Source organism: Chenopodium album, chromosome 5 (assembly GCF_948465745.1).
Source record: "Chenopodium album chromosome 5, dcCheAlbu1.1, whole genome shotgun sequence".
NCBI lineage: Eukaryota > Viridiplantae > Streptophyta > Magnoliopsida > Caryophyllales > Amaranthaceae > Chenopodium > Chenopodium album.
Genome location: NC_137838.1, coordinates 16367428 through 16374383, shown reverse-complemented (window position 1 = coordinate 16374383; position 6956 = coordinate 16367428). Strand labels below are relative to the sequence as shown.

The 6956-nt window shown below is 33.9% G+C and overlaps 1 long non-coding RNA gene across 1 annotated transcript; it reads left to right on the top strand.

The window, feature by feature from the left end:
• The first annotated feature begins 2662 nt into the window (after positions 1-2662).
• Positions 2663-5369, top strand: LOC145630521 (uncharacterized). The gene is made up of 3 exons (XR_014112072.1): positions 2663-2786; positions 3460-3511; positions 4444-5369. It is a non-coding gene; the product is annotated as an uncharacterized LOC145630521 (long non-coding RNA).
• Positions 5370-6956: the final 1587 nt, after the last annotated feature.

Here is a 6956-nt window from a genome sequence, read left to right as displayed (position 1 = left end):
AGCGTTTTGAGCAAAATCGATGTAATTAAGGATTACCCTTTGTTTGATTGATTAAATAATCTCATGGACTATGGTTCAATAATCAAATTGTTTTCTGGGTTGTGTTTAATTTTTAATGATTTAGTGGGGTTTTTTGTGAAAATTAAATGAGAAATTGGGGAATTGAGATTATGGTAATTTGGAAATGGAACCTCAAACCCCATAAAAAAGCAAAAATTCGATGTTGGGGTTATGGCTTTACTCTTCTCCAATCTCTCAATTCTCGTTCGGCTTTTTCTCTTTACTCTTCTCCCATCTCTCAATTCCTCCTATTTTTGTTCCTTCTCAATGAAAAATCGTTTCCACCAATAAGTTTTCACTTCCTTCCCTCTTCTTTTTTCTCTAATTTAGGGTTTTCATGATGTTTGTTTTAGTGATTTTAGCTTTAATTTGTGTAAGAGTGTGTACAATTCATCCTCAATTTTCTTAAATTAGGTTATCTTTCAATTTCTAGTTATTTGCTGAAATATGAAGTTTTAGTGATTTTAGCTTGAAGTAGTCAGTTAATTATGTGTACAATTCATTCTCATGTTTGAAATTTCTGTAAATTTCTATAATATAGATGTATACTACTAGTTAGAATATGGATTGATGGTGAAATTGCTGAAATTAGCTTGACTATGTTTTTTGAAATTATGCTATTGGGATTTTAGCTGTTGTGGAGTTTCAAATTGGCTTGATTTTTTAAATTGGGTTGGTGTTGGTGCTTATGGAAAGTTAAGGCCATGTTCAATTCACATTGTAAGTTGACTAAGTTCATTTAAAGACCGATAAGTTCGGATAAATAAGTTCAATTGAGGACATATACGAGTAGATAAGTTAATTAATGGACAAGTTTATTCCGAAAAGGACCAATTCCGGGCTTTGTACATCTATTTCATACCTCCTCCAACAAGAAGCTACAATATAGACGCAACTGTCATTGCTGTTGTGTTGATTTGCATTTAATATATGCATTTTGTAGCCTTTTATTGTGTGGGATTTTATATGTCTTTTTTTTTCCTCTCTCACATTGCATTGCATTCATAGAATCATTTTAATTTTAACTTGAATTTCCTAGAGTACGTATCTCTTTTTATATGTGAACATGATCTATGCTGTACTTTTTTTAATGAAAACAATCACTAGTAGAAAATATCAATTGGCCACCGGTTCAAAACCCTCCTATGCCACCGGTTTTGAACCGGTGGGCATTTGGGGGGTGGCAATAAACTGAAGCAAGGCCACCGGTTCAAAACCGGTGGCAAAAACTGTTATTGCCACCAGTTAACCGGTGGCAATACACACGTCCCGCTTTTTTTTTTTTATATTAAATTAATGCCACCGGTTAACCGGTGGCAATAGTCCATGTAATTTTTTTTTTGTTTGTTTGTTTTGTTTTATTCACTTTAAATATAATAAAAGTGTGGATATTGAGTGCTCGTTTTTCCTAAAAAAAAGCGAATAAATTAAATAATCAAACAATTGGAAATGCAACATCATAATTTTAAGATATAAATCATTATACCTGCATCAATTAAAACAAAAAAATAAATTGATTAATATAAATAAACTGCGAAAAAAATAAAGAAAAAAAAACCCATAAACCCAGAAATCAAACAAAAATCCAGAAAAAAAACAAAAAAACACAGAAATTATTAAAACTCAAAAAAAAAAAAAAACCCCAGATATCATGCATGTACCCATAAACCTTTGAAAATCAATCACACCCAGCAAAAAATTAAACCCAGAAATTTCAAACAATATCGAACCAATCAATTTCGAAATTAATCCCAGAAATTTCAAACAATATCGAACCAATCAATTTCGAAATTAAACCCAGATATTTCAAAACTCAATTAAACGCAAACAACTAAACAAAATCAATTAACCCCAAAAAAATCCAAAATCAATTAAACCCATCAATTTCGAACAATATTACAACAATCAAACCCAAAAAAAAAAATCAAGGCATGTAAAACAAATAATTAAACCCAGAAACCCTAACCCCGAATAATTAAACCCAACTACATCACCTACATGCACTAAGCCACTAACCTCGAATTTTACCTGAAAATAACCTCAAATTTTACAAGTTGTGGTTGATTTTGGACTTGGTGGCGGCGGTGGTTAGTGGCGTTTGTGGTGGTGGGCAGAAGACAGAGGGAGGTCGGAGAGATCGAGAGGGGAAAGAAGAGGGATAGAGGGGAGAGAAGAGGGAGAGAGGGAGGTCGGAGAGATTGAGAGGGGAAAGAAGTCGACGGCGACGGTGGTGGTGAGACGAGAGAGCAGGAAAGATAAGAAGAGGGACGGCGGCGGTGGTGGTGAGATGAGAGAGCAGGAAAGAGGAGAGGAGATAAGATCAGTAGAGAGAGGAGAGGAGAGGAGAGAGAGAATGAGGGAGGCTGAGTGATTTGAGAGTAGGGTTTGGGTTTTTATAAGGGGCGTTTTTTTTTTAAAGGAAAAGCCACCGGTTCATCAAACCGGTGAAAATAATGTTTTTTTCCACCGGTTTAGTTTGAACCGGTGACAAAAACCTCCCCTCAAAATCCCGCCTATTTTTCCCCACATTTTCCCCACCGGTTTTTAAAAACCGGTGGCCTTAGGGCGGTGCCAATCTTCTTTTTTCACCTAGTGAATGATGCAGAGAAGGGAGGAAATGTATCAGAAGCACAAGCGTCTCATCATAAAGAGAGGAAGGGACCTCCAAACCATTAACGAATAAAACTAGCAAAGCTGAAAGACGCACTTTACAAGAGGTCACAGAGGTGCCAAATCTACATAAAAGATTCAGACTTTGTCATTCATGTGTGTGTGTGTGTGTGTGAGAGTTGGGGGAGGGGTTAGTCAGTCATTTGAATTTCTGTCAACTATCACGCTTAATGCAAATGTATGGATATACTATCAACAATTTGAGGAGCAACGAACAAACACAAAGTTTGATTGATGAGAGAATTAAGGTATTAGTGGCCAACCTATGCAGTGTGGAGACCTGGTGTTAAACCACCTATTCTTCCTGCATCATTGCTGATTCCAGGTTCCCTTTCCCTAATGCTAAAATGGGTCCAAGGATCAGATAAGGCTACCTATTTTCCTAGACTTCCTGGTTTTCTGGGTAAGTTAATGCTTTCATTCTTTATTGTTTTCTTATGTGATTTTGACAAACTATCATTGTAGTGTTTTATATTTCTATTTGAACTTGTGTTATTTTTTTTTGTAAGTTAGTGGTTAAATTTAGTTTTATGCGATAGAGCACCTCTATTTTGCAGTTGGTTTGATTTGAGGTTTGATATTATAGTGGCAGTCAAATACCCATGAGTTGTTGAATATTCATAGGGTCATTCTTATTTTAATTAGGACCCAAATTATAATTAGCTAGCTGTTGCAATACCCTTTCTACTAGGAATTTCTAAATTAATCTAGACTTTGTTTTATGTGCAGTCAGGTGCTGAGGTTCTCTTTCTATGCTCAAGGTACTCGAATTTCCAGTCAGGTGCTCTTTCTTCGTTCCTGTCTCTCTCATTTTTTTCTTTTTTGGCTTATATTGAAATCAATGTGGAAAATACATTAATGCCTTGGAATCTTAGGGTGGTTGGCTTGTATATCCTAGTTTTGAATCTTATTTGTACCCTTTCTACTATGATTCTGCCATGATAACTTTGTTTTTATATCTATTATTTTTATGCAAAAATCTGCCTATTTTGTGTATATAACTCAAGACTCTCTGATTAATATAGATTAGAAAAATATTGTTGGCTCAGTAGCTAATAATCTAAAACTTGCCTAATATTATTGCTTCTCTAGGACAACATACATATTCATTTCAGGTTAAGATATTATGGTGTATTGCTAGAGCATGCTTCCAATGGTCAATTGTCTTTCAAATCAGACCTGATGCATTATCATTTGACTGCCATTTCTCCTTGAGCCTGCCAATTTCCTACCACTATCACCATTTCTTTCCCCTCTTAACATTATGTCTTCTATATTGAGCTACAAGAATAATGGAATTCAGAAATGAAATTAGAGCTGAAATTCCGAACTGAATTCAGAGCTGAAATTCCGAACTGAAATCCAAAACTGAAATCAGAAATGAAATCCAGAACTGAATTCAGAGCTGAATTTCAGAACTGAAATCAAAGCTGAACTGAATTCAGAGCTAAAATCCAGAACTGAAATCAGAGCTGAAATTCAGAACTGAATTCAGAGATGAATTTCAGAACTGAAATCAAAGCTGAAATTCAGAACTGAATTCAAGTTGAATTTTAGAACTGAAATCTGCAAAGGGGAGTGTGTGTGTCGTAGTCGGCTTCATTTATTGTAAGTGTAGTGAGAATAATGATATCTTTTACTTGACACTCCAAAAACCTGTTTGTCATCAATGATGTTCGCCGACTAACTCACTTGTATGTTCTTTGTAAGAAGCAAGATCCAGATGGCAGATTTTGAGAAAGCTAGACAAACAAGGATAGAACAAAATAGAAGCCAGACAAACAAAGATAGAACAAAATAAAAGCAACCGAGGATATGTTCACTAAAGGGAAAGAGCAACAAACCAATAATTCCCGATGAGTTTTTAAAGCCCTATAAAGACCAAATTGTAAAAGAAACTGTAGCAGAATTAATGAAGACACTCAAGGAAATTGATCCTGAAGTGTTGGATACTTTGACTCGATCACTTGAAAATGTGTCATCCAATCCAGAACTTACAGATCATATTCCGATTGTACACTTTTATGAACAGGAGCGAAATGAGGTAATGGTTAATAATTTAATATATAATCTTTTAAAAAGCATCAACTCTTATTATTGCGTTATTTCATTTTTGCTCTGGTTGTTTGATATATGATGCTTTCACACATAAGATCAATTGGATTAAGATGAAGAATTAGGATAGAAATTTATGATGCTAGAAGAACTCTACTTACTTTTACCGTTGTTTTGCTACTGCTACCGCTGTTTTGCTGCTGTCTTTTGCTGTTATTACTGCTACTGTTGTCTGATATGTTGCTGACTCTTGCTCATTCGGTTTGCTGCCACTGCTCTGCTACTGCTGGTACCAACTGATGTCTGCTACTGCTGGAAGCTTCCACTACTATCTGCTACTGCTGGTTGCTGCTAAAGACTACTGATGGTAGCATCTGTTACTGCTTCTGATGTTCGGCTAGCTAGCTGTGTAGCTGCTGCTATACACTGTTATTATTAATGCTCTTTACTGTTATTGCTGTCTTTTTTGAAATTTGGAAGTTTTTTTGTTTTTCCTTACTTTTTCCAAGCTAGAGATCGAACTTAATATTCTTTGTGTTTGGATTATTATATTGTTTGGACAAACATTAAAATTGGTGTTTATGGATTTTTTTTGTGAGAATTATGAAAGTATTTCAATCCAAATTGTTTTCTATCATATGTGTTGATTTCTTATTCATAGAGTTGTTGTACATAATTTTTTTTTATATTTTAAAAAAATATAGTAAATAATAATAATAATAATAATAATAATAATAATAATAATAATAATAATAATAATAATAATAATAATAATAATAATAATAATAATAATAATAATAATAATAATAATAATAACAATAATAATAATAATTTTAGTAATAATAATAATACTAAATGTTACCTATTAATCTATAAAGTGTTACATTACTTTGTAAAAAGTGATATATAATATCGAATAGAGTGCTACTATATGTCAAACCATGATTGAAAAATGTTACCTAATAATCAACAAGGTGTTACATTAATTCGAAAAAATGATACATAATGTTGGATAAAGTGATACTATATAATTAAAAAATGTTACTAAAGATAAGTAAGTGTTACATAAGAAATAAAAAGTAACATTTTAAAAATGATACTAATAATGTAAAAAGTGATACATAAAAGGGTTTATAATAACACTTTTGAAAGTGTTACCGTACATTACCCAAAGTGTTACATAAGACCTTAGGTAACATGGGTGGATGTATCAACCAATAAAGTGTTACCTATTGTCTATAATAACACTTTTACCACCTTGTGTAACACTTTTTGGGTGTTACTTGAGGTTAGTTTTGTACTAGTGGGTGGGTCGCATTCCCTTTGTTTTTAAAACAAACAACACCCCAAATTTTAGGTATTTTCATTCCATTCCTTCTCTTCCCTTTGTTCATTCTATTCCGAATACCCCGTGCGAACCAAACGACCCCTAATAACAATAATAATAACTACAGTAAATCATAATAAAAATACAAAATACAGCAATAATAATATTGTACTTCATAGTAGGAGTAGGAATAATAATAATAATAATAATAATAATAATAATAATAATAATAATAATAATAATAATAATAATAATAATAATAATAATAATAATAATAATAATAATAACAACAACAACAACAATACTACTACGTATTAATAATAATGCGACTGCAAAAATTATATTCGGCTCGACCACACGTCATCAAAGTATGAAGTAGATTCTAAGCTGTATCAACAGTTTTCCTCAACAATAGTGGTTGCTTGTTGTTGAGAAGTTTTACTCCACGAGCTCCTTCTTTTTGGTCTCTTTCAAACGTTTTGGTGGTATACGTAGACCATGTAAAGACGGCTCTAGGCCGTGATGGGTTGTGCCTCGTGTCAGATCCATGTGTTTTGGAGTTAGTTGGGCTCAGCCCATGAGTTTCTCGTGTTGAGCCGTGCCGAAATTTTTAAAAGGTTGACCAGTTCACAGCCCAAACCCACATGCCATAATGTCAGGATGCGCCAGACTTGCGTGCCTTAGCAAAATTTGCCACCGTGCTCATGTTGTGTCGTGCTTTTTCGTGGCGGGCCATGACGAGTTAGTTGGGCTCGGCCCATGAGTTTTGAGCCGTGTTGAGCTGTGCCGAAATTTTTAAAAGGTTGGCACGTACATGGCCCAAACCTACAAGCCATAATGCCAG